This window comes from Melozone crissalis, unplaced genomic scaffold (assembly GCF_028551555.1).
Source record: "Melozone crissalis strain CALT ecotype California unplaced genomic scaffold, PUWL_Pcris_2 ptg000036l_1, whole genome shotgun sequence".
NCBI lineage: Eukaryota > Metazoa > Chordata > Aves > Passeriformes > Passerellidae > Melozone > Melozone crissalis.
Window position 1 is genome coordinate 7,511,981 of NW_026535814.1, and position 26,642 is coordinate 7,538,622.

General features: G+C 46.1%; 1 pseudogene; it reads left to right on the forward strand.

Moving 5' to 3' along the window:
* Positions 1 to 4,719: 4,719 nt before the first annotated feature.
* LOC128941469 (serine/threonine-protein kinase PAK 1-like) lies at positions 4,720 to 21,525 on the forward strand (annotated as a pseudogene).
* The last annotated feature ends 5,117 nt before the right edge of the window (positions 21,526 to 26,642 follow it).

The following is a 26,642-nucleotide window of genomic DNA, read 5'->3' on the forward strand; positions in this document are numbered from 1 at the left end:
AGAAGATTTCCACAAGCCAAAGACACCTTTCCAAAAAGGAAAACAAACCAACAAAGACTTTTGTCCTCCAGCAGTACCACATGTGCCCTTGGCCCTAACTCTGCGCACGCCCAGAGATGGAGCTTCCCTGAGCCAAGAAGCCAGAAGCTCCGCTGGAGCCCCCAGCTCTGAACTGCCCCAACAAGACAGGTCAAAGACCAATTTCTAGCTGTCACTGCCTGCAGGAAAAGGCCACGTCCTGCAGGACTCCAGCACTCAGCATCCTTGGCCAGACACAGCAAGTGCTGGCTTCTCAGAAACTTGCACCTCTGCCTTGCACTAAAGACAGCACCCCCCACAACAGGAACTTACTCTCTTAAAAATATGAGCAGGCTGTGGTGTGACTACGGCTGGACAGAGTTGGTGGTCGTCTTCCTCATTTTCCTCCTCTCTGGCTTCTTCAGCAATAGCAGAGAGAGCCAGGGGAAAAATGGCTCTTCCTCTTGCCACCTGTAGCAAGAGAGAATCATAGGGACAGGCTGTTACCTAACGCTTATAACCTCATACCGGCTAAAATCCCCTGACAAATCTTCTAAAGACAACTCATAAACTTTGTAACAATCTCATTCGAAGTCACTCCAACCAGATTGAAATGGGAACTTTCAACAGAACAGTATAAGGCTATCAATTCAATATAACTCCTTGGCTGCTATTTGTAAGCAATCTTCTCTCTGCAAAAGGGAGCTTTCAGTTCTTGAAAGCTCTGAAAGGGAAAACTAGGAAAGAGCCAGCATGACTCTTTGCTCCTGCTCCACACGACATAGAAACCCAGAAAGGGTTCAGAATGATTTTCAGTATTTCAAGGCTCAGAAAACAGTTCTGCAGAAGCCTACTATCTTGCTGGAAAAAAAGAAAAGGAACAGGACTTGTCCTCCTTAGAAAGCTACAAAATATAAGATGGAAGTGTCACCCGCTCCAGTGTCTAAAGCCCTTGGATGCAGTGAGGAGATGTTTGGCACTGAAACAGCCCTTGTGCTGAGCACCGTCATGCAGGGATTGATGGAAGTCTGCCTGAAGGTGCCTCAAGTGCCCCCCATTGTCCAGGCTAAAGCTCCCTCAGCACCTCCTCCCTGGCCTTGTGCTGCACCCCCTTGCCCAGCTCCCCTGTCCTTCTGTGCACACGCTGCAGCCCCTCCATGACTCTCTGCTTCCCAGGGCCCACAAGTGCACACAGCACTCCAGCTGTGGCCGCGGCGCTGCCCAGCACAGGGCCACGCTCACTGCCCCGCTCCTGCTGCCCCGCTGCTGCTGACACAGGCCACCATGCCCTTGGCCTTCTTGGCCCCCTGGCCACACGCGGCCTCATCTTCAGCTGCTCAAGGCCGCCAGCCCTGCGTCCTTTTGGCCCACGCTGCTCCCCAGCCACATAGGTGCCCATTTCCCTTCAGATACAGCAGGCACCATTGCAAGATGGCCTTTCTCTTCTGCATCCACATCTTTTATATGTAGATAGATATGTAGATATTATATGATTTTGTAGGAATACATTTCTGAGGTACTCTGACTGAATTTCAATGGTGAACTTCAACTGTACAGGAATTTTCTCCTTGTTAAACACTCCACCCTATATGCTGTAGGACTCAGCCTTCTCTCTGCAAAACTGGATTTGTAGTTCCTTAAAGCTCTGAGATGGAAATAATAAATTACCACTTATGCTTTTTATTTTTTTCCTGCCGGTATTAAAATGGATTTTCTTTCAGCCTTCCTAGCTCACCTTCTATATTCTACTGTCTCTGTCCCAGCTCACAGCTTCCTCTACAGTGCTTAAACACCAGGAACATGAAATGTGCCTTTCTCACTCACCTCATTATCAGCACGGCTGGACACATGCCTCAGGTGACCTGCAGTGGGCAGGGAAAATGAACCAGATACGTTTAGAAAACATCCTGGGCTGCTGAATTCCACAGAACAAGTCAACCCAAACAGAGATGATTTCCCATTTTGCAGCATCCCTCCAGGAGACATATTTTATTCACATAGCCAGCAAGAGGTCAGGTCAATATTCTTGGTTGTCCCTGCACTTTGGCCTGTTTTGCCAGTAAATGACTACAAACATGACCAAGAAAATGCAGATTTTTCTTTAACACTCAATGTTCCTGTTCTACTAAATACATAAATAGCTTCTAAAATCCTCTCCTTGAGGTACTTCTTAAAAAAATCAGTTGAATGCACCAATTCTCATTTACTTGCTGGAAATGCTTGCCCAGTAAAGCTCCCCCAAAATCCCCCTGAGCTCTGGCAGTTCTGTTGTGAAACAGCAGAGCAGCAGCTCCAGGGTTCTGGAGCAGACCTTCACTGCTTTGGAGTTTGCATTTCATTGCAAAGGGAAGATCTTAGCACTCAGTAAAGGGTCAAGTTAGACAGTCAGATCCTTTCAAGACAAACTGTTGAAAGAAAGAAGCTTTCCCTGAATTCTGGGAACAATTGCAGAGTTTCAAGAAGGCCTTCCAAGATGGTCTGTCAGTCTACATTTTCAAAGGTGTCCTGCTTGTCCCAGCAAACTGAGGAAATGACAGACTCTGCTGCCACAAACTCCCCACCTCGAGGCAATTGAAGCCCTGCATGTTCCCTTGCAAATGCTGCCCCTGTGGCTACAGACACCCCCTTTTTAGCTGAACGACTTGACAGGAGCTTTACCAAACCAGTGGCATCCTAATGCTCTTTCTCTTTCAAAATCAGACACTCAGTCACTAAGAGCGAGCAGGAAGACATACAAAAGCCAGGTTAGGATACACCCTAACCTAAGCAGAAGAGAAACCTCTACTTACGTGCGAAATTCATAAAATAATAGATGGAATATGTAACGCCATATGCAGCAAAAGCTGCAGTGGCCAGATGGTTAATTATTGGCATTTCTGCAATTTCTTTAAAAACTAAAAATTCAAGCCTCTTGTCAGTGAGCAGCTGCCTACTGACAAATGCTACGACCAGGAGGGATCTCCTGATCTCAGCAAACGTTAGGGCTGCTCTGACACTCAGGCCTTCCCTGCACCAAGGCAGCCTCCTGATGTCACTACGACAATGTGGCAATCACGCCTTGACATCACAAAGGGACAGCTCTGTGTTGTCTGTGAGTTTATGCAAAGCAATACCCAACCTTTCCTACATCAAACACAAAATAGCCTGGGAAGTTCTCCTCTGTCACAAAGCAGCACAAATTCCCCTCATGGGCCAAACCCTGTTGTTCAGGGGGTCCAACAGGAATTCCAAGCACTGAGTACTCAGTTGGGACACAAGCAAAGGAACCCAGATCAAGAGAATGGCCCACAGCATTGCACATGTGAGAAATTGCTCTCGTTTTTAACATTTTAAAGGTATATTACACAATAACAAAGGAATGAATAAGGAAAAATTGCAGCATTGAGAGTCTCCATGACTAGCAGGCATGTGCTCATCTACAAAAAGGATGCTCTGCCTATTATACCCTTAGCCCCTCCAAAAGTTTTGTCAGTCAACTCTTTCTCTGCAGTCCATTAGTGGAGATTACTTTCTTGCATCTTGACTGGAGGTCAGGTGTTGTTACACACTGCCTGCTGGTCACAAGCCAGCCCTCCCCAAATGCCCTGACTACCAAGGCGATTACAAGGGGGACTAGAAAGAAAACTGTGGGAGGATATATTACAAATTCATCAGTACAAATTTGAACATCCACATAACATCTACTACTTAATTGTCAGAGCCAACCATTGCATTACTTGTCTAGAACACACAGAAAAAGGAGCGAAGGCACTGTTGGCATCACAGCTGAAATGCTTCCTAACAAATCTGCCCACATATTTGCACCTTTATTAGACATGCCCAGGGCTCCGGGGCATGTACATCTCTGCCTTTCTTCCCCTTTGGGAGCAGTCCAACTGGTAGCATCTGCCCGCCAGCAGCAGCTGCTCCAAGCTGGGAATGCCGCTGGCAGTGCTGATTTCCAGAGGCTTCTGTGTCCCAGGGGAAGCCAAGGCAGGAGCGGGTTGAACGGTGCTGGCGCTGCTGCTGCTCTGTGCCAGAGAGCCCCGGCTGGGCAGGGCACGGTGCCCACTGCGCTGTGGGCTCCTTCTCCTGCCACAGCTGGGCACACCTGGGAACAAGGCATGACAACTTGTGGGCAGCCCAAGGGGTTTCTGGGGCTGCTCTGCTCTGCACACACCCAGGACACCTGCAGCACTGAATTTTAACCCTCAAACAGGTAAACCAGAGGGAAAAAGCTAGAAAAGATTTCATTTGGACCATTCTTACCTGCTCAACAGAAGTCTTCCAAATGAACGTTACCAAGCAGGGCCCAATCCCTGCTGCCAGCTCAGGGTTAGAAGGGAGGCAATACTTGATTTCAGCACAGGGTGTATGGGGAATCACTTCCCTAATACATGCACATCCAGCAATCTCACTTACTAGTTTGTATCCATGGTTCTAAGATGTATTCAACACTTTGCTGAGACTCACAGGCTAAATATTCCCCCAAATTGTTTGATTTACTGACTGATACTTATTGAATTATTGATACTGAAATCACTTCTCTGAATTTACTGACATGAGAATAGGAGTGTCCTGTAGGTCCATTCTGGTTTTTGTCAAGGCTCAGAAGAAGACCCCTGCACAAAATAACCCAGGACAAAAGAGGACTTGCAAAGCAAATTCATTCTATTAGTTGCAGTAGCAAATAATACATACCAACCCCTGGATTCCTCAAAAAACACTGAGCAGTAGAAGGAGGTGGAGCGTGGTTGTCTGCAGCAGGGGCAGGTAGGCAGCGCATTTTCAGGACATCCCCTGGATGAAAACGCTGTGCATCTCATTCTTCTCACCCTTCCAGCTCAGAACCAGGCCTTGTATCTCCTGCTCAGGAGTGGAATTTCCCAGTTACTGCATTGGCTCACACATGGCTGGCGGTTGAGATGAGGCCAATGAATCAAGGATTTAAAAGAACTGGGAGAGTTAAAATTTTAGCAAGATTTAGTTAGGGGGAAAGAATATAGCAAGAAGAATAGAAACAAAAGGGGATAATTAATGTTTTGCAGGTAACGTAGTTAAGGCAAGGGTAATATATCACTTGCCTGTCTTTACTATGTTTAAAGAAGCAGGATGGGATGCAGATTTCTTTGTGACAAAGAAGAGGACCTGCACCTGGGCAGGTAGCCTGTACCTGGGCCCCGAAACTTCAGCTATAGCCAAGGGGTGCGAAAGCCTGCCAACAGGTCATAAGTAAAGAGGTCAAATTGAGGAAGACGTCTTGGTCTTCATCAGAAGGAGACCATTCCCCACTTTAAAACCCACCAACCCATTTGAAGTGAAAGACTGCAGAAAGCAAAGGAACTTTGGACTCAATTATAATACATTTTAATACAAAGGGGGGTAGGCAGTGTTACCTAATGAATGTGTGTTAGTTTTTTTGGGAATTATATGGATATGTAAGACATTTTAGAAAAGCAGAGAGACAGCGATTCTTCACACGTCTTTAGGAGACAACTCCTCGTGTGCCTGTTGCTGTAATAAACACACCACCTTCTAACTTTAAATGTGGTGAGTTCTATTCCACACTTCATTTGGTGACCGTGGCAGGAACACTTCTCTGCTCCAGCGAGAATAACCGTGCTGTGGATGTCTCTGGGCGCTGCCAGGACATTCCTTTCCTGGAGGCACCTCCTCTCTCGGCTGTTCCTCGTGGGGGACAGACAAGACTGCTGGGACTGTGGAGAAAGGGAATGTTTAACTCTGTATAAAGTAACCCGTAAGGTGTACGCAGGGGAAGGGTGGTTCATAAGTCACACAGAGATGTCCTGTGCACAACGTACGCCTGTACAGTTTGGGTTTGGGTCTGGCTGCCGGCAGAAAGGATTTGCTGTGTCAATAAGGACCTGCTAGCAATTCTAGGGGTGAATTGAGCAAATCCTGGTTTATTGCTGCAATTTTTCCTGTGTGCTGTAATTGTGGTTGTGTTTTCAGTGTGTGAATGTTTGAGGAAGATGATGTGAGTGGATGCTGTTGTGATTTATGGTGTGTGTTGTGTTGAGAAAAGCAAGCACTCTGTCCCCTCACAGAGATACTCCTTTCCTGGTGAGCTTGTGTGTGTGGACTTTGTAATTGCAGGGGTTAGTACTCCCTGTGACACCTGGTGCTTGGGTACACAGGGGGGTTGAGTAGTTTTTCTCCCTCATTGTTGTCATTTTAGACTGTACGGTTGTGTTTGGGGAGATTTTAGGATTTTGTTTGCATCAAGTGCACCAATTTATGCAGAAAACTACAGTGTGGTGATTTAACATGTTGCACTATGGTAGTTCCTTTCTACTGCTCCCCCTCCACCAGGATTTAAAATCTCCTGCCATGAGGTGGATGCTCTGTTTCCTCTCCAGGACATCCTCTTTCCTCTCCTGGATGCTCTCTTTCTCTTCTGGAGTTGTTCTTCATTAAAGCAGTGGGACTTTGGTCCCGAGAAGAAAGAGCACCTCTCGTCTCTTGCTTTTGTCCTTGACAGTGTCACTGTGGTCCAGAGCTCGCCAGACTGATCCCCCATGAGGTAAAAACCGACAAATGGCCCCACATACACAGCTCAAAAATTGGCCACGTTTTTGATGGACTGGGTTGTTTGCCACACTTTTGGAATTCCCCATTCCTACCCAGGTCAGGCAGTTGTTGAAAGGACACACCACACTCTAAAACACATTCTAGATCAACAAAATGGGGAGTGGCCCAAGCAACACCCCAGATGAGGTTGAGCAAAGCTTTAGATGTCTTTATGTTTTGAATAGCTCATTTGCAGGACCTAATCCTCCAATTTTTAGGCACTTTTCCAACAGCACACAGGCAAAATTGAAAGAGACTTCTTCAATTTTGATCAGAAACCTTGAGTTAGGACAAATTGAAGGACCATTTGCACTAATCACTTGGGGCAAACGGTATGCTTGTATTTATTTGCACAGGTGCCAGACCTAAGTGGGTCCCCGCGAAGGACGTGAAACCGTCTCATACACAAGAGCGCACCGACATTTCCACCAGCAGGGAAATGAGCATGCAGACATGAGCCGCACAAAGAAACTACGGTTCATGCCAGACATTCCCTGTTCAACCTGTGAAAGCTACAAATCTTGAGTTTGATTGTTGATTTTTGGACTGTGAAAAGGGTTTGTATCATAGAGCTCTTTCAGCAAAAGCGTGGTGTCCATTGTGTTCAAAAGAATTTTAAGATATCCAAATTTGTAAAAATTGAAGGTTAGAGGTACAGTTTAGTGCTCTATAATTGGCCAGTCCCTTAACAAGTGCTACAAGATTTGCTTGAGAACTGAAATAGATGGGGAAGCTTTTGCCAAAAAGCAGCTGAACAGGAACTTGGAGCTTGATCAAATGATATACTGGCGCTTGTTGGTTTTGCTTGCTTGCTTTTGTAGTGCATATATGCCTGTAGATCAACCAAAAATGAATGTTTACCTTGCTTTAGCGTAGTCAGCAGGCTAAGACACCACATGTTTGACCAATTCGAGCCCAGACAAACCCTTTGTGACCTGTTTGGTTAGTGTGCCAGTGCCAGCCAAGGAATGGCCAATACCCAGTCGTGACAAATATTGGTGTGAGGCTTCCAACGAGACCAATCCCATAACCAGCTGGCATCATTGGGCCCCTGATCTTCTTAGAGAATCTTCTGAACCTCAAGAATTGGAATTCTTGGTTCATTTCTAATGGAATTTTCTACTGTGTTTCAGTACCAGGGAGATCCACAGTTAAATGTTACTCCCCATCATCCTGTGGACAGATACTCAAGTTTGTGGTGCAATTGTACTACCCCAGTGTGCCCTAAGGATGAAGCTGCTGACAAGTAGATGACCCAGATGAGTCCCCACGACAATTAGTAACAGAATATTGGCTCATTTGTGGAGATAGAGTGTGGCAGGGAATTCCTCAAAGATTAAAGGTGGCCCATGTAGCATCAGACAACTCACTGTGACAGAATTTATCATTAAAAAAGCCATCAAGAGAAAAAACAGAGAAAAAAGATTTGCCCATCATTACAAAGAAAAATGTAATACTAATTTGAGACCCTAGGGCCCTGCAAAATGAGTTATATCAAATTTATTTCTGCATACACTTACCTCGGGTGAGGCATTGAAACCATTATAGCGATTGGGCTGTTGGCTGAAGAAAGAAGACAGAGCTACGTCCATTGCAATTAGTGACATGATGACTGATGTTAGCGGTGTCAGACATGCAACCATACAGAACAGAGCAGAAATTGATTTTCTTTTACTGGCACATGGACACGGTTGTGAGGAATTAGAAGGATTGTGTTGTATGAACGTGTCTGATCACTCTGAATCCACCCACAAAAGCATACAAAAGCTGAAAGATTTGAAAGCTCCAACTAAAGAAGATGGTGGGTCATGGTTAGATGATTTGTACAAGGAAGGGGCTTTGCATTTTGGCTAAGGGGACCTTGTAGCATAGGTCTCTATGGATTGGGTGTTTTGGTTGTGGATCTTGGCAGCCCCATCGATACCTTGTTGCCAGTGTCTTGCAGAACAGCTGAAGACGTGGAGCATGGAGGTGGTCGGGAGGGGCTGGATGCCAGTAGCCTTTGGGCTTCTCCCGAAGGTGCCTTTGAGAAGGGGACATGGGAACTGCCCCAGCTGGAGAGGCCTGGCCGTGGCTGGCAGCACCTTCCCAAGGCCTTGCTTTTGCCGTGCGCTTAGGGGGGGCATGTGTGCCAGCCACCCTTCTGACGGGCAATCCTTTCTTGTCCCAGCGCAAGACAGGCTCTGCCATTCAGCCTGGTGCCGCCGGAGCAGTGTGGCCTGCAGCAGCCAGCTCAACCCCCGCTGCCGGCACTTCCTGCAGCAGCGCAGCCCAGCAGCCCGAGATGAGGGAGGGCCTGAAGAGACTGAGTACGTCCGGTGCATTTCTTGTCTGCCAGAGCAGGGTGTTGTGCGCGTGTCTGGGTGTAGGCTGCGCCAGATGCTGCCCCTCGGTCTCAGAGGCACTTAGGCCTCTCTGCAGAAGGTGTTGTTGTGCTCTGAGGCAGCGCGGCAGCGCTCAGGGAGTCCCTGCTGCCTGTGAGGGCGGCTGGGCCTGGCTTGGCCCTGCCTGGGCTGCCTTGTGGGCCAAAGACAAAAGCAGAGATTGTTTCTGCTTGAGCAGAAGGCTGGCACCTAGCAAGTGACTATTGCCCAGGCAGCTGTCTGGCGCCAGCTGTTTTCTGGCTCTGGTTCTTACTCCTCCTCCGGCCCAGACACTTTGTGCCCCTGGCAGTGGACCTGCCAGTGATGGTGGGTGTGAGTGAGGAGGCTGCAAAGGCCCTTGGTTACCTCTTAGGGCCCCCTTCTTAAGGGCTCATCATTTTGGCTTATCGCGTGGGATGCTGCTCTTGAAAGAAATCAAGGCCTTCTTGGAAAGGCCACCTGATGAAAGGTGGAGAAGATGGCCCTCCCACTTGCTGGTCTCAGCAGCTGGAAGCCGAGGGACCGCAAAGGGCCCAGAGCTGCGGGCAGTGGGGCTGCCTTTGGGACGCTCTGGGCAGCGGCGTCTCTGTGTGCCAGTGAGCGCCCTGAACTGCTTTTGTCTTTCAGGGAGCATCGTGAGTCCAGGCCGGCCAACAGGCAAATACACGGCATTTGAGGAACTCGGGCGAGGGTAAGCGTGACGTCAGCTCATTTTACAAAAGTGTGGGCCAGGTCTTTGGCAGGTGCAATATCAAGCGTGAAGTCAGGCAAGCCCCAATCATGGTCAGGCTCTGGCTTGACCTCGTGTGGCCTGCCCAGACTGCTCGGTCAGAGCAATCCAAAGGCCTCATCAAAGACAAGTTGATGCTGGCAGTGTCTTGCTTGCAGCAGTGAGGAGCAGGAGCTGGGAAAACCCCTGCCCCTGCAGCTTTCAGGCCTGAAAGAGCACCTTGCCATCCAAGAAAGGTCAGATTGTCAAGGACAGTCTTCTGACTCAAATTGTTCTCCCTTTTTTGACACACACATACATGCACACCCGCACAAGGAGAGAGTTCCCCTTAGGTTGTGAAATGACCTGGCAGGGCGTGCGCCTTGGAGATTTCCAGCGGCCCTTGGTCTTCATGCTGCACCTTAGTGTTCCCTCGGACAGCCTGTGCCGCATGGCAGAGGGCTGACGGGCTGAGGTGCCGTTGGCCGAAGAGATGCTGCAGCCAGGCATTTTTTCTGAGGAAGGTGTCCAGGCAGCCTGGGGAGATCTGCTGCCTGGGCTTGCTTTCACTGCCAAAGGGATAAAGGTGTCTTTCTGCTGCTTTTGTCTTTCTAGGGGGTTTGGAGCTGTTTATAAAGCCCTTGACACCAGCAGCGGACAACAGGTAAAGTGCCAACAGCCCCATGCCATTTTGCAGCTCTGGAGCGCTTTGCCTGCTGCTGTGAGCTCTGCTTGGAGTTTTGGGTGGCAGCTCCATGTCTGCAGCAGAGGCTGTTCCTCTGAAATGCAGTCTAGGCTCAGGGGGCAGAATGCATTTGGGCTGGCCTTTGGTGCTTCTGCTAAGCTCTGCTGTCTAGTGACAAGGCGCTTTGGCCCAGCGTGCTGCCTCATTGCACCAGCACTCGCTCCGTGCTCCTTGTGATCTCGAGCAGGGTGCGTCTTCTCAAGGTACCGGTGGCCAATGTCATTGCAGGTGGCAATCAAGATCATGTCCCTCGAGGAGGAGATGTCCGAGGAGCTGGCTGCCAATGAAATCCTGGCCATGAGGGACAACAGGAGTCCCAATATCGTTACCTACTTAGACAGGTTGGCATATTCTGGTGTCAATGTAGCTTTAGCTGGTGCAAGCGCAAAGAGACGATGCCCTTTGGTCACTGGCAGAGAACAGAGCTGGGGATGATTTCTCTGCTGGTCTCCAGAGCGTGGGAGGAGGTGGAGCTGCTGTTCAATAGTCTCTTGTGGCCCACGTAGCTTGGAGAGCAGCTGTAAAAACCTGGCTCAGGCCCTGGGGTGACTGAGGCTGTGCCCATTCTGTTTCTCCATGCCGTAGTTTTCTTCTTTCAGCTACCTGGTGGATGCGGAGCTCTGGCTGGCCATGGAGTTCATGGACGGCGGCACCTTGTTTGATGTGCTGAGGGCAGTGTACCTGGAGGAAGGACAGATAGGCGCTGTCTGTCGGGAGGTGAGGGATCCCGCTTGTGCTTGCCCAAGCCTGCCCGGATGCTGCTTGCCAGCTGGAGCTTAAGGAGAGCCGAGATTTCTTGCTCTCACCCTTCTTTTGCTGCTGCTGCTGCTGTTGCTGCTCTCATGCCACACAGGAGAAGAAAGAGCATGGGAAGTGTACTGCCTGCCGGTGCCCTCGCACTCCTCAGGCTCTGTTCTTGCACTCTTCCATCCTGTCTGTTGTCTGGCCTTGGTGCTCGCTCACTGGCTCAATTTCTCTTTCTTCCTCTTCTCAGCTGTGCCTGGGAATGTTTGCCTGGAGCCTGTCTGTCTGTCCTACATTGCTTGCCACTGGAAGGCAGCATGCGGGTGGCAGAATTTCAAGCTAAGGGCAAAGAGCTGTCCTCAGCTTCAAAGGATAGCATTGCAGCCTGGATGGCGATGCATTCTGGAACAGCTCGAAGGTGCTGCTGTCACCAGCAGCTTCCTCTTCTGCTGCCACTAGGCTTCCCCAAAATTCTTTACCGTGCCGCCTCCCAGCCAAAGGTGACGCGCTTCCTACCCAAGGCCGGTGGAACTTTTGGGAGCCCAGGTGCCTTTGCTTGGAAATCTAGAAAAAACTTCCAAGAGGGTTGAAGCAGCAAGCTCTTCATGATGACAGCAGCGTGATGTTTCGCCCTGGCTCACAATTCCCTGAGAAAGCCGCCAATCCCGTTGAGCTCTTTCCTTGCGGGTGGGATGAAATCAGATCCTGCACGTTAACTTTCCCTCCCTCCTTCTTCTCTCTCAGTGCCTGCAAGGACTGCATTTCCTTCATTGCCGCCAAGTCATCCACAGAGACATCAAAAGTTGCAACGTCCTTGTGAGCACGGACGGATCCGTCAAGTTGGGTGGGTGTCCCTGCTGGGCTGCAGCATGTCCAGCATATGCCGTGCGCTTGCATTTTGGTGACGGCCACTGGGGCAGAAGCGCGGCTTGGCCAGTGCGTGAATCGTCAGGGTGTTTTTGAAGCGGCCGATGCCTTATTTGCCTGGCTCCAGGCACGTGGAAGGAGAGCTCAGCTGCTTTTTCAGCTAGATTCAGCATGGCCTGGTCAGGCTTGGAGTGGGCAATGGTTTTGGCCACTTTGCCAGTGGTAGCTGGCTTTGACAGGCTTTGTTTTTGTCCTCAGGTGACTTTGGCCTCTGTGCTCAGCTCAGCCCTGAGCACAGCAAGCGCAGCTCCAGCGTCGGCACTCCCAGCTGGATGGCACCGGAGGTGGTGAGAGGAGAAGCCTACGGCCCCAAAGTGGACATCTGGTCCCTGGGGATCATGGGGCTGGAAATGGTGGAAGGGGAAGCTCCTTACCAGCGGGAAGCCCGTCTCCGGGTAAGGTGCAGCTTAGCAAGAGGGCTCTGTGTGGAGAGAGCTGTGTGTGGCTAGCAAAGGAGCAGGTGGAGTGTCCTCTTGCATCCATGTGCTGTAGGTTTTTGAACTGCTAGAAAGGAACGGGCCCCCAAAACTGCAGAACCCCAGGCACCACTCGGCTCTCCTGCGCGACTTCCTCCGCTGCTGCCTGCAGGCAGATGAGGACAGGCGCTGGTCTGCCCAGGAGCTCCTACAGGTAAGGAAAAGCAAAGGGGCAAAAAGGCCTGGCAGCTGAGGACACCTGCATGAAGGGATGAGGAGGAGGAGTGTGGGCCACGTGGCACAGAAAGCTGCCAGGACAGGAAGGCGCAGGGTGACATGCTGCCCTCGGTGCTCGATGTGTGTCTTGCTGGTAGCCAGGGAATCCTGCTTGAGCCCGCGAGGATGTGATCCTGGAAAGTAAGAGTTCCTTTCTTTGTTCTTTTTCCTCTGGGCAGCATCCCTTTGTGACCTCAGGCGATCCTGCCTCCAGCCTGGCTGCTCTGATCATCTCAGCCAAGCGAGTGCAGGAAGACTGGAGAGGAGACACCTGCGCCTGAGGAGGCCCTGATGCCCCGCCAGCCGAGAGGAGGGAAAAGGGGATGCGTCATCTTTAGGCCGAGCTTCAGCCATCCCCCGAGTTTGAAGAGGAGCTGTGCTGTAGATAGGAAACACGATAGTGTAAATATTTGCTCAGTTTAGCTCTTAGGTTAGCTGTTAGGTTAGCTGTTAGGTTAGCTGTTAGGTTAGGTTAGGTTAGGTTAGGTTAGGTTAGGTTGGGTTAGAGATGTTGTTAGGTTCAATTTAAAGCTCTGTTGTTTTTCTTTCTGCAAAAGATGAAAGTTTAAAAAAATTAGGAGATGTAGGGATCAACTTTTAAGGACTATAGAACGTAGAGAGCTTGGATAGTAGAGGATTGTTTAGCTTAGGATAGAGTGTTGTTAATTTAGGGAAGCTTTGAAGTAGAAATGAAAGAATTGTCATAATAAGAATTAGGCAGTGAGAGGAAAAGCTGGGCTGCAGCAGAACTGGAGCCTGCAGGCGCTCCAAGCTGTCAACCTGAGCAGGCCACCTGCAGGACAGAATGCTGAAGATGGAGAAGCAGCGAGGGGATACTTGGTTTCAGCCCGAGTGTCAATAAAAGTCGAAAATATCCCGAGTGTTGTAAGACTCCCTTCCTTGCCAGGCTGTAGCTAAGTGGACAGTCCCTTTCAGAGGCCCAAAGAACATAGGGAGGTAAGCAGCTTTGCTTACCGCAAGTGTGGCATGCCTGCGGGAAGCTGAGGGACCTACAGGTAATGAACACCGGGTAATGAGCTCCCATTCAGGACAACACTAGGAGGCAGATGTGCAGTCCTTTCTGGGCCTCTTGTCTTGAAGATGTCAGGCTGATCAGCAGCAATCACCATTTTGTTGCCACCCTCCTCTCACTATGTCACCTGTGGGATGGAATGGCATTCTCACAGCGGCATCTGGCATTTCCTCCCTGCTTCTCTTCTCCCCCCTTTTCACCCCAGACCCCCAGGGACCCTCTGGGCCAGCCTCATCCCCCACAGGGGTGTGCAACCGCCCGGGCCTCCTGCAGAGCCCCATTCCCACTCTGCTGCCTCCTTGGCCTTTTCCCACATCTGGGCCAGCCTGCTGTTGCCAGGTGTTGGAAACATGCACACACCATAGCACGCCTGTCTTTGAGCAATTTGATGCAGGAGCCCCTGCTGAGCACGGCTCCCCACCCCGGCCCTTTTCCCACCGAGCTGGGGCTCCACTTCGCCTCCATCTGCTGGCATACGCACTGTTAGGGACTGCTCAGGGCCTGGGTGCTCCTTGAAGGTTGCCCACAGGCCTGAGTTCCACGCCTCCCCATGCCTCCTACCCCTAAGGCTGCCTCAGCCTTCTGAACACAATTTTTCTTACTCTAATGGCTTCCTGTGCTTTACTTCATACTGTAAGCAGAAGCACACCGTTTTGATTGTCTTTCTTCTAGAATTAATAAAACTAAGTTGGAAATACTCCTAGATTTTGCCATTTAAAACTTGAGGCAAGTGCAAAAAGTAGAGAAGCTTTCTGTGCAGCTTTTCAGTTAATTTGAGGTCTCCTTCCTCTTCACTCCCTTTCAGCACATCTGTTGATTTTCCTTTGCTCTCATCTTTTAAGCTTCATCCCTTGTCTATCGATCTGCAAAAATAGCCTGTAAATGCGTCGCAAATTTACTATCCTTTGCAGTTTTCCTCTTCTGGAAAAGCTGAGGCTCGTGTGATCTTCTCCTGTGATCTAGACTTTGATTCCCATCTTGGCTCTGGCTAAGAGCAGAAGAAATGTAATTTAGTAGCTGCTAGTATGATCTGCTAGCAAAGGTCACATTTAGAGCTAAGCATGATGCTTCTCTGCCTCCGTTGAATACACATCTTTGTGTCTAGGCCTGGTGACTTCCAGGAGCACCTGGAAGCTACTGCCAAGGACAAAAGTCTCCCTCTTGCTGGTTTTGACACTGATTTGTTGGTAGGATTTTGATCTACATCAACAGTCATCTACAGGAACTGGATCCTTGACACAAAGTGCCTTCAAGCAACATTTCTAAGCATAGTGGGCAATGAAGTCCAGATACTAATGAGTTGTGGTTTGTTTTGCCTCTGTCTAACATATGGTACACTATCCCAAAACATGTCATTTTTGAGTGTTTCAGGCATTTAAAACTTAGCTTTATTCTTGTCAACACTTTTCTTTCCTCCCTTCAGAAACCTGCATGTCCAGGTACTAATTTCTTTCTCAGCTTGTTGAAAAGTTACCAGTCAGACAAGACTTGTTTCTTGACCCAGAGATGAGGTAATTGTGAGGCATTTGACAAATTGAATTTTTTTTAGTCTTATGAGAAGGGTTTGACCATGCAGACGTTATAATTCCTGCTATCACAACTAGAATCTTACTCTTTCTCAGGTATAATACATTATAAGCTTTTCTTGTCCTATTTTGCTTTTTCTTATTCCATGCTATAGGTGCCTGCAAACCAATCATCTAGAACTCGTCCTCATGGTTCTGTATACAGTGCATACTTCATAGTTGTATTTCTCTAAATTATCTAGTCCTATTTGCAAGGGTATCTTTTGAAACTTTTTTCTAACTCCGTTTCTCTCCCAACAATATATATCCTATTCAATGGCATTTCTAATTCAGCCTTTCTTTTCTCAAGGTACTCATTTGTAGGTGCATACTGTGTAGGCCTTCTGTCAGGCCCTGAGAACTGTCTTCCATTTCCCGCATTTACCAATATACAAGTTTTTTGCTTTAGAGTCCGCCTCTGAAATCAAAAATTAACACCTATCATGTAATTTCAAGATCTGAAGGGTAGTGTATGTTGGGATGGGGAGAGAGGGAAGAAGGGAAATAATTTAAAAATAAACTAAATTACGAAATGAGGCCCTCATCTAATATTCCAGTATTTGGATATGAAACTAACTCTCCTCCTTTCTTTGATCACAGCCAAAAAATAATTTGTTTCTTTCATGTTATGAGCTACACAGAGGATTTCTGGAACTTATCCGTGAATTTGCCAAGGCTTGCTATTTCCTTGAGGTCCCTTGTCTTCCTGAGAACGTGGCACCTTTTTGAGTATAAATATAGCAGCTGGAAAAATTCTCTTTCTTCCTTGTTTTCCTTCTAGGAATTGTAGGAGGATCTACAAGCCAATCTCTGAGAATCCTCTTTAGTTTTGGATTCAGCAGGCCCAGCCTTGGGTCATAAGATGCCTACTGGGCATCTTAAGATGCCTACTGGGCATCTTAATTTCTTGGTATTAGGGAGTTGTGACCGTGTTCACAGGGGTCCGAGGAAGAGGTAAGAGATGAGGATCTGACTCCATGTTTCAGAAGGCTTGATTTATTATTTTATGATACATATTATATTAAAACTATACTAAAAGAGTAGAATAAAGGATTTCATCAGAAGGCTAGCTAAGAATAGAAAAAGAAGGAATCATAACAACGGCTTGTGTCTCGGATAGAAAGTCCAAGCCAGCTGACTGTGATTGGCCCTTAATTAGAAACAACCAACATGGGCCCATCAAAGATCCACCTGTTGCATTCCACAGAAGCAGATAACCATTGTTTGCATGTTGTTCCTGAGGCCTCTCAGCTTCTCAGAAGGACAAATACTAAGAAAAGGATTTTTAATAAAAGATGTCTGTGACAGGGAGCAGTGTTTGTTTTGTATCATTCTGATCTAAAATGGAAGCCTTGAACTGAAAAAGAATTTAAAAGTCTTAGTGCAAAGTCAGTGACTTGAAAGTTAGTGACTTCAAGTGGAGTCACTGCTTGCCATCCCAAATACCCACTTTGCAGACATTCAGGCTCAGAAGTGTTTATTTTTATTACCTGGCCACACTTTATCTAGTTGTAAGAATTTATCTTTTTGTTTAATTTTTAAGGTATATATATGAAGTATATATACCATATATATATATATATATATATATACACTCTATCTATAGTATATATAGTATATAGTATGTATACTATATACTATGTATCTCTCTGCTAGAGATCCACAATCCATCTGAATTTTCATTTGGTGGTGTGTTTTACGTGTGACTCTACTGTTTCGTGATAACTGGAAAAAACACACCTTTTCCTCTTACCTGTCAGTGTAATAAAGCCTTCATCCTTTGTGTCCCAACACATGGAGAATTGAATCCTAGCTGAAACTTAGCAGAGTGAAAAGTACACAAATGATTGCTTTATTCAAATCCAAATTCCATTTTATATGACTCCTGATTTTCTTTTTTTTTTTCCTAGTAAGTTCTCTTACAAATGTCATAATTGCTGCTATAAACCATGAATATGTACAATTTAGTTTTGCATTTAGGTATGATGAATGATAAAGGCAGACCAAAGGAATGTACCAAATATTAGAACAAAAGAATATCAAGATAGTTTCACTCCCTTTTATGCCCTGGTTGCTAACAATATTGGCTTGATACATTCTTAAGTATACCCCATTCTGCTTCTTTTTGATTGGTGTATAAATACATGGCAAGAAAAGTGGTTTCCCAGCCTTTTAGAAATAAAAACTTTTCCCATAAAGATTTTGGGATGTTCACTTCTTTTTCTTTTTCTTTTTCTTTTTCTTTTTCTTTTTCTTTTTCTTTTTCTTTTTCTTTTTCTTTTTCTTTTTCTTTTTCTTTCTCTTTTTCTTTTTCTTTCTCTTTTTCTTTTACTTCTCTTTTTCTTTTTAATTTTATTTTATTTTTCTTTTCTTTTCGTTATGCAGGACTTAATGGAAAACCAATGAGAAGAATCCATTTCATCAGTGTTGGAAGCCAACTTGATGGGGTGAAATCTGGGAGTTCCCTTGGCTGATTCTGGAGAGCAAACAGGACTCATGTGTATCCATATAATTTTATTTCAGAGCCTTTTCTTCAAAATTATTTCTTTTTTTTTTAACTCATATTTAGGCATAGGTTAGGTTCCTCAGGTGGTGGGCTACAAGGAAGAATTTCCTTCTGCCACAGGAGTCAGTGTTCCTGCTGCCTCACCTTCCCCCTCTCCTTTCCCTGCAGCATGGTGGAACCTCTGGAACCACTGTGCCAAGGAACAGCCCAACTGCCCAACGGCCACAAACTGCCCAACTGCCCAACGGCTGCAGCGCTGTGCCTGTCACCCTGTGGCCCCACTGCTCCTACAGCACTCTAGGGCTGTGTTTGTTCTCACATCTCTCTGGGTGTTGACAAAGTTTGTGTCTCCAACAGAAAGGTCTCAGCATGGACCATAGGAAGGTACTTGTATACTTTTAAGTAAAGAGGAGAGCTTTCCTCTACACATCGAATGTTTAACAAATGCAAGCACTGCATAATTTTAAGATGGCAGTCTTGTAATTGCTCAAATGAGAAATGTTTTTCATTTCTTCTTTCACCTAGAATAAAAATGATGGAGAAAAGAAGAGGAGTTTTTAGTGCAAAACAGTGCTCCAACTCTTGAGTCACCTTCCATTGTAGCTGTAGCAGAGCGCAGTAACCATCAATCCACTGTCATTGTCTCTGGGAGTCTGCCACCAAATCAAGAAGGGAAACAAAGCACCACAAATGAAATGCATGGCATGGCAGAGGCACAGAATACTGCAGGGCAGATGCAAGATCTCCAGTCTCACCAAAATATTTCTTCAAAAGATTTTGATGCCAGGGTCAGCTCCAGTAGTGGTAATCAATCAGAGCCAGAGCATGCTGAAAATGGTAAAGGAAAGGGTAAAAAGAACTGTCTTCAACCTAAGCTACTTTCATTTTACCATTGCGCATGTATCTTCATTCTGTTATAGTTTTGCTGCTGGGAAGTGAATTTTTGCAGGAAATAGTAGCCTACTGTCTACTTCAAATGTGTGGAAAAGGTGCAATCATCTAGTGAAAAAAAATACAACTGCCAGGAAGTTTCTTGGCCTTTTGTTAGGAATTGTGATGGTTTCAATGAGGAAAAAAGTATATAAGAATGATGTTTTATACTGGACTTGAAAAGAAAGGCCCAGAACAATCTGTAATACAGAGTGTAAGGAATATTTCTTGTAGCAAGATGAAAGCATTTTGAGTGCCCTGCTTATAAGTAGAAGATGCTGTTTCTTGCACAAAACCTGATTCTCTGTAAGCTATTTAATTTGTGGGAGAAAGTGCCGTTATTGCATGTTTGGGAAACCATTGCTCCTTGTGAAGTTAATGTTTTGAAAAATGGAAGTCAAGCTGATATCAAACATTGACCTTCTTAGCTGGGTTTCACATTCATGTGATTTTGAGATTCATCCTGAGACCACCAGAGAGAAGAGGACAATAAACACAACCAACACTTGTGCACATGATGTCAGTGTATTGCTGCCTGCATTTTAACTGCTGGCAAGGCTGGATTCAAAAGCTTTTTTGTGAAAGTGACTGGCTCTTTTGCTGTTCATCAAAAATACAGATGCGTTCACTGTGCTGTAGTGCCTGAAAAACACTGAGGAAGAAAATGCTTGCCTGACTATACTCCTTGTTTTTTTCATTGCAACAGACTTCAGTTAACAATTAGCTGAATTTCCTCAAAATGCCCTGAAGGTGTGTTACTATAATTCATCTGGAAACGTTGTTCTAAAAGAATGCAATAAAATGTGTTTCGTTCAACAAAGGCAAGAGTTTGAACGAGGTCAATAGGCAGCCATCAAAAAACATATCTCTATCGATTTGTTAATTGCAGATGTATATACTTGGAGAAAAATGCAGAGAAATGCAGGCTTTTTTTTTAATTGTTGTTGTTGTTATTTCCATTTCTTTCTACTTTTTGGGGTCTTTTTCCTCCTTTATAGTGTTTAGAGGACAAAAAACCCTTCAAAATGCTCAGGGAAGAGACAGCTCCTCCAAAAAGCAGAAAACAAACCTCAAAAGATCTGTGAACATCAAAAAGAAGAATAAAAGTAGTAAGTACAGCAGCTCAGTGTGAAATAAAATGTGTGAAAGTACCATTTGTTTGAAATGAATATTAAAAAAGGTGAGTAGGAGCTAGGACGTAATAATCAGTCTTGCAAAGTTTTTTAAAGACTATATAGCTCCATAAATAGAAACATGTGGATAATTTTGGCACCTACATGAACACATTACAGTGCCTCTTTGCCTTATTTTCTGATGCAGGCAATTTATTTATGGCTGTGATTCTAAAGCAATAAGTGCACACTGTCGTGATCCAGTTGGAGAGTAGAGTGGACTATGGCTATACGAACCTTGAGCAGCTGGATCGTATTCAAGAATCTCCTTCCAGGAAGTGTGTCCCTACCCTACCTCCCTATGTTCACCCACACACACATTCAGTTAAACACCGGCCAGTTTTTGGGATGGATTGTGGAGCCACAGTCTCCTACTTTTATCAGCCTTCTAGGTCTGTAGGACTATGGTTCCCATAAATCCACAGAACAGATCTGAGTCTACGTGCACAACAACTAACTGGCTGGTGTTTCCAGTGCAAGGGTTCCCTTTCCCAGCATGCCAGAATTAGTGGGCTCCCATTACAGACAGGACCTGGTTTGAGGTCCTGTCCCTGGGCACCCATGGTGTAGAGAGCTGTGTGCCAAGCTGCTACACCAGGATGGATTCTGTCATGTTAGAGTAAGACAGGTCCTGGTAAGCTTTGGGTTGGGTGGGAAAGTTGCTTTGTTTTGTAACAATCTACCTTCCCACAGGAAAATGTGGGCAAAGTGGAGAGAGGGAGTCTGATCTAAAAGAACATGATAGTCATTTGCCCAAAGGTTGCAAATGGAGTTTTCAAGTGTGTAAGTATCTTTTTTGAAACATGCCTCTTGTGGTCTTGTGGCATACTATAAGAAGGCTTTTGGAATTTTCTGGTTTTGAGCGTTTTTTAATTCTAAAATCACTCCATCCCCAGTTTGCCTAATTTTGCCATACATCCTGATAGTTTTCCTTTCTTGCTGTTTTACTCCTTGTTCTCTGTTTCTTGCTCAGCCTCTAAGATTTTAAATTTTTAAATCTTCCCCTTCCATTTTGCCGTAATGAACCAAGACTTGTTTAGTATTTCTTGTAAGAAGAAGTTTCAGTGTGTTTGTGTCGGGCAAGATAGCGATAATAAACAGTAGTTGCTGTTTCTCAGCTTTGCTGCCTGCTACCTCAAAGTACATCACTAAGATTTGAGTACCTTCCCGTTCATAGAAGCCTCAGAAGGCTTGGGAACTACTGCAATGCAATAATTAACAGAAATTGTTTAACTTGCAGCTGACTTGCAAAATTTGAGTAGCACCGAGCGCATAACAGTTCTCCAAGCAAAAATGCAGGAAATCCAGAAACGCTACCGGCTGCTGAAAGCTGAGTTGGCTGCCATTGACCGGACAAAGCGTTTAAAGAAAAAAAAAGAGGTGGAAAGTAAGTGCTGGGTACTAAAATACATCTTTAGAGAGCTAACTTGCATGTCATCTTACTAAGGTTTTTACAAGAGTTGGGTAATCTTTAGGGAGATTACTGCTGTTAGTATGTTTATGCTTACTGTTCTTCTGAAAACAGTGGATACAGTTATTTATGACCTTTAGAAGGTCCAGATCAGATACCCAATGATGATGTAAGGGGAGAAACATGAACAAGGCAGTCATTCTAGTTATTTCTGTTAAGGCAGAACTATTTTATACAGGAAACAATATACAGAAAAAAAAAAAAAAACCTTTTCTAAGCAGCAAAGAAAGAATGGGTTTTAATAACTTTTTATTTTTTGTCAAGTGAGATACATTTCCTGTAGCATTGCCTGTGTGCTTAGGCACTTAGGATTTTCATCTTCCTTTCTCAAGCTGTTTTTCTCTGCTTCAATAAGGTGTGAGATAAGCACGTTTCCTTTATATATATTCCAAAGCTATAGTTTCAAGGATACAAGTAATATTCTAAAATTATACTTCACAAGGTTATTATTGCAGAGCTTTTTATGGATTAAATGCAAGCAAAAAGCAACATCCTTAACACTTTAGTTCCAATGCTCCTAAATCAACCAGGGTTAATTGCAAACAAGAGATAGATTCAAAAGATAGGTTCTTTTTCCATGCTTTATTTCCCTCAGTTATTATTAGAATTCACAGCTCTCCCATTGTCAGGGCCCACACATTTCGCATTCACAAATACACACGTTGCCTGTTTGTACCTGACACGAAACACAGCTTTGTATTTTACACCAAGAGCAAGGAAAAGGGACTCTATTCTGGAGAGAAGGAGTTTGTCCAGTCAAGAAAATGTGGCAAAGGGAGCTGTCTAATATTGTTTATTATCCAGGTTGGTTTTTTTTCCCATGGAATTGCTTCTTTTCATATACCCTCTGACATTAGTATTGTTGCTGTTACCATTTGGTTTTGTATCTCATTGCTGTTTCAAGTAAGTTGTTCTTATCTTAACCAGTGACCATTGCCTTTCATGTCTCCAATACTCCTCTCCAGCATGCTGCAGCAGCATGGGGGAGCAAGAGAGAACAGTGTGTAGTTTGGTAAAGTCTCAGTGGGGGCACTGAACTAGAGAGTATCATTCCTAAACCACAAAAGCCTTATTTGTGTCCCAGTGTAGGGCTTGAAGGGTTGAGATAATAACAGATCTGGCCAGTGTGAGCTGGAAACGATTTGATCTAAGCATTAGTTGTATTAGGTACAGAGCCAGTGGTCACAATGCTGCTGGGTCTACTCATGTGCGTGTGCTACCTAACTCCATGGTGGGTGGAGCATGACTGGGTGCCACCAAAGCCTCTCTATCATCCCCTCTGCAGCTAGACAGGAGAGAGAAAATATAACAAAAGGTTCATGAGCTGAGGACCAGGAGAGATCACTCACCAAATACTGTCACAGGCAAAACCAGCTAGAATTAGGGATATTAATGGAATTTATTACTAACAAAATCAGAGAAGGATAATAAGAAAAAAAACAAAAACACCTTCCTCCCACCTCTTCCACCTTCCCAGCTCTATGTCCTTCCCTTCAGCATCACAGGGAGACAGGGAATGGACAGTTCAGTTAGTTCATTGTGTGTTTCTGCTGCTGCTCAGGGAGAGGCATCCTTCTTCTGCTCCAGCATGAGGTCCCTCCCACTGGAGACAGTTCTCCATGAACTCCTCCAATGTGAGTCTATCCCGTCAACAACAGTTCTTCACAAACTGCTGCAACAGGGATTACTCTTCCACTGTGTATTTCAAGAACAGGCTGCTCTAGCATGGATCCTCCAAAGGGTCACACGTCCTGCCAGGAAATCTGCTCCAGCACGGGTTCCTCTCTCCATGGGTCTGTAGGTCCCTGTCAGGAACCTGCTTCAGCACAGGCCTCCCATGAATTCACAGCCTCTTCTTGGCATTCACCTGAGCCTGGCACTCCTCTGCAGACTGCAGGTGGATCACAACTCCCCACCTCCTTCCCCGCTTACCTTGGTGTCTGCAGAGTTGTTCCTCTCAAATATTCTTCTGCTCTTCTCTGGCCACAGTTGCATCTGTGCAAAAAGGTTTTTTTTTCCCTTCTTCTTGAATATGTTTTTGCAGAGTCATTACCGTGAGTTCTGATTGGCCCAGCCTTGTCTAGTGACACACCTGTCCTGGATCTAGCTGGCATTGTCTCTGCCAGACAGCAAGGAAGGTTCCAGCAGCCTCTTACAGAAGCCATCCCTGTATCCCTCCCAGTACCAAAATAGAAACTAAATACGTTTCCATATATGTACTGTGTGCCCATTGTGTTTCTTTTTCAAAGCATGGAGAGGGATCAGGATTGCTCCGTTGCACTCTCTGATATTAGCTCATAACATGATAATATCAAGGGTCATTTGGGATCTGAATTCAGTGTTGCTCTCCTACCCTTACCTAAGGTGCTACCCTTGGGAGCCAATTATTAAAAGCATCCAGAGAGAGGAAAGAGGAGGATGATTTTCCCCAACCTTTTGCCTCCGTTTACCCCTTCATGCCTATTACAACAGCTTTTAAGAATTCTGAATTCCCTTTGGATGTTAAGGAAAGTATGTTCTTATTGCTAGGTCTGCTAGGTCTGCTCAGTGCAGTGCACACCATATTTAGAGCCAAGAAAGATTTCTAGGGAGCTTATTCAGAGATCTGCCCTGAAGTAGGATAGTAATGAGGGGCATAGAATGTAGAAGGACACGAGCCAGTGTTGGGAGGACTTCTCCAATAGTTTAGCAGTTCACCCATGAACAACTACATGGGTAGTTTAGGTTATCACTTTAACAACCTGATAAAGTGGTGAAATATGTCAAAGCTCCAGAGAGGCACGAACTTACACAATGCATTCTGTCCTGGCTACTGTTTACTGGACACTGCTCAACAGCAGACATCATTCCCAGGGGTGGAGAAAGGAAGCAGACCAGCAGGCACCATGGCCACACAAACTGCTGCTGAACCAGAGGAACAACCAGTAGCAGTCGACCCTATACAGAAAAAGAAATCCAACATATAATCAGTTGACTGCATGAGGGATGAAGAGGAAGCAGAGCCCTCAAAACAAGAGGAAGAGGCAGGGCCAGAGATAATCACCCAATCCCAGTCCTCAGGTGAGCTATGAGATATACAAATAGATTTCAGCCTCTAGTCAGGAGAGCCCCTGGTGGTCTGGCTGGTCTAATTCTGGAATGCCATGGCCCTTGATATGAAACTGGATGGCGGTGAAGCCAAGAAGCTGGGATCTCTGTCCTGGAATATGGGCATTGACAAGATGATTGGGAAGAGCACAGAAACTCTCAGCCACTGGAGACAGTTTGTGTCAAGTGTGAGGGAAAGGTATTCTCTCAAGGATGATCTTACCTGGTCTCTCAGAGGACCCTTTGCTGTGGGATTGCTGAGGGTTGAAGAACAACAGGTACTGAGGGCTACTACAACAGTGCATTGTTGGCAATACCACACCAACCAGGACTCTGTGACCCCCATGCAGGAGATGATTTGAGAGATGGAGAGCCAGGGAGTGGTCAGCAAGATCCGCTGGCCCTTTACTAGTCCTATAAGGCCAATGTGTAAGCTCAATGGAGAGTGGAGACTGACAATAGACTGTTGCCACAGGGGTGGAAACACAGCCCCGCTATTTGCCATGGGCTGATCCAGGCTGTACTAGAAAAAGGCAAGGCTCCAGAACACTTTCAGTACATCAATGATATTATATGGGGCAACACAGCAAAGGAGGTTCTTGAGAAAGGGGAGAAGAAAATCCAGATCCTCCTGAAGGCTGGTTTTGCCACAAAGCAAAGAAAACTCAATGGATCTGCCCAGGAAATTCAGCTTTTAGAAGTAAAATGGCAAGAGGGATGTCATCAGATTACAATGGATGTGGTAAACAAACAAGCAGCTATGTACCCACCAACCAGCAGAAAGCAAGCGCAGGTTTTCCTAGCCCCTACAGGTTTGTGGAGGATGCATGTTATAGATTACAGTCAGATTGTAAGCCGTCTCAATATTATGTGACATGGAAGAAGAATAATTTAAAGGGGGGTCCTGAAAAATAACAGGCTTTTGAATGATCTGAACAGGAGATTCTTCATGCAGTAACCTTTGGGCCAGTCAGGATAGGAGCACATGTGAAAAATTTGCTCTACACTGCAGATAGGGAGAATAGTCTTTCCTGGAGTCTCTGGCAAAAAGTAGCCAGGGAGACTTCAGGATGACCAGCGGGGTTCTGGACTCAGAGATACAAGAGATGTATGGTGTGTTATACCCCACATGAAAAAGAGATCCTGGCAGCTTATGAAGGGTTTTGAGGTGCTTTGGAAGTGATTGGCACCCAAGCACAGCTCCTCCTGGCACCCTGACTGCCAGTGCTGGGCTGGATGTTTAAAAGAAAGTCCCTGCCACTGCCACATATCATGGCAGTGATGCTACATGGAGTAAGTGAGTTGTGATGATCACTCAGCAAGCTCAATAGGAAATACCAGTCACCTAGGAATGTTGGAAATCAAGGAAGCCAAACATTTTGGACTATCATCATCAGAGGAGGACGAAAAGATGACGTACTGAGGAGGCTCCATTATATAATCAGCTACCAGAAAAAGGAAAACGGCCTCACCATTGACAGCTCCTGCCATATTGTTGCAGTGTGATGTCATGGTTTGCCTCAGATACCCCAGGTTCCTCCCTGATAATTCTCTGCCAGGTGTGTCAATCATCCATCCTTTCCACACCCTGACCCCTGCTGAGTGCTGTCTGTCAATCTTGGCATTCCAGAAGGGACGTCCAGTGATCGGCAGAGTTCAAAAGATGCCTCCACCTCTGGAGGACATTGGGCCATCCAGGTGCCATTTGTCCCTTAAGACTTCCCCCCCCTACCTGGTTGGTGGGATCCCTACCCCTTCCCACCCCTTCTCCCCGGGGTTAAAAGGAACAGCAGCAACACAGTTCAGGGAGTTCTGTTGGAGCTGTTGCTGGGTTCAGAGGCCTGTGGGCCAGGAATAAAGCTCTGGATCAAAACCCTCCAGCAGAACCCGCCTCCTTTTCCTTCACCATTGCCTTGAAGCTTCTCTGCCAAAGGTAAACCTGAGCTCCTGCAAGCCTGGACTTGGCTTCAAGTGCCCAGCTGCAGCATCCAGCTAGCCAAAGGTGTCTGTGAGGTGAAAGCACCACAGTTGCTGCCTTTTGGTCAAGCAGCAGGGGCCAGACAAGGTCAGGCAGGTCCCATTTGGTTATATTGGTATTATTATTCCAATA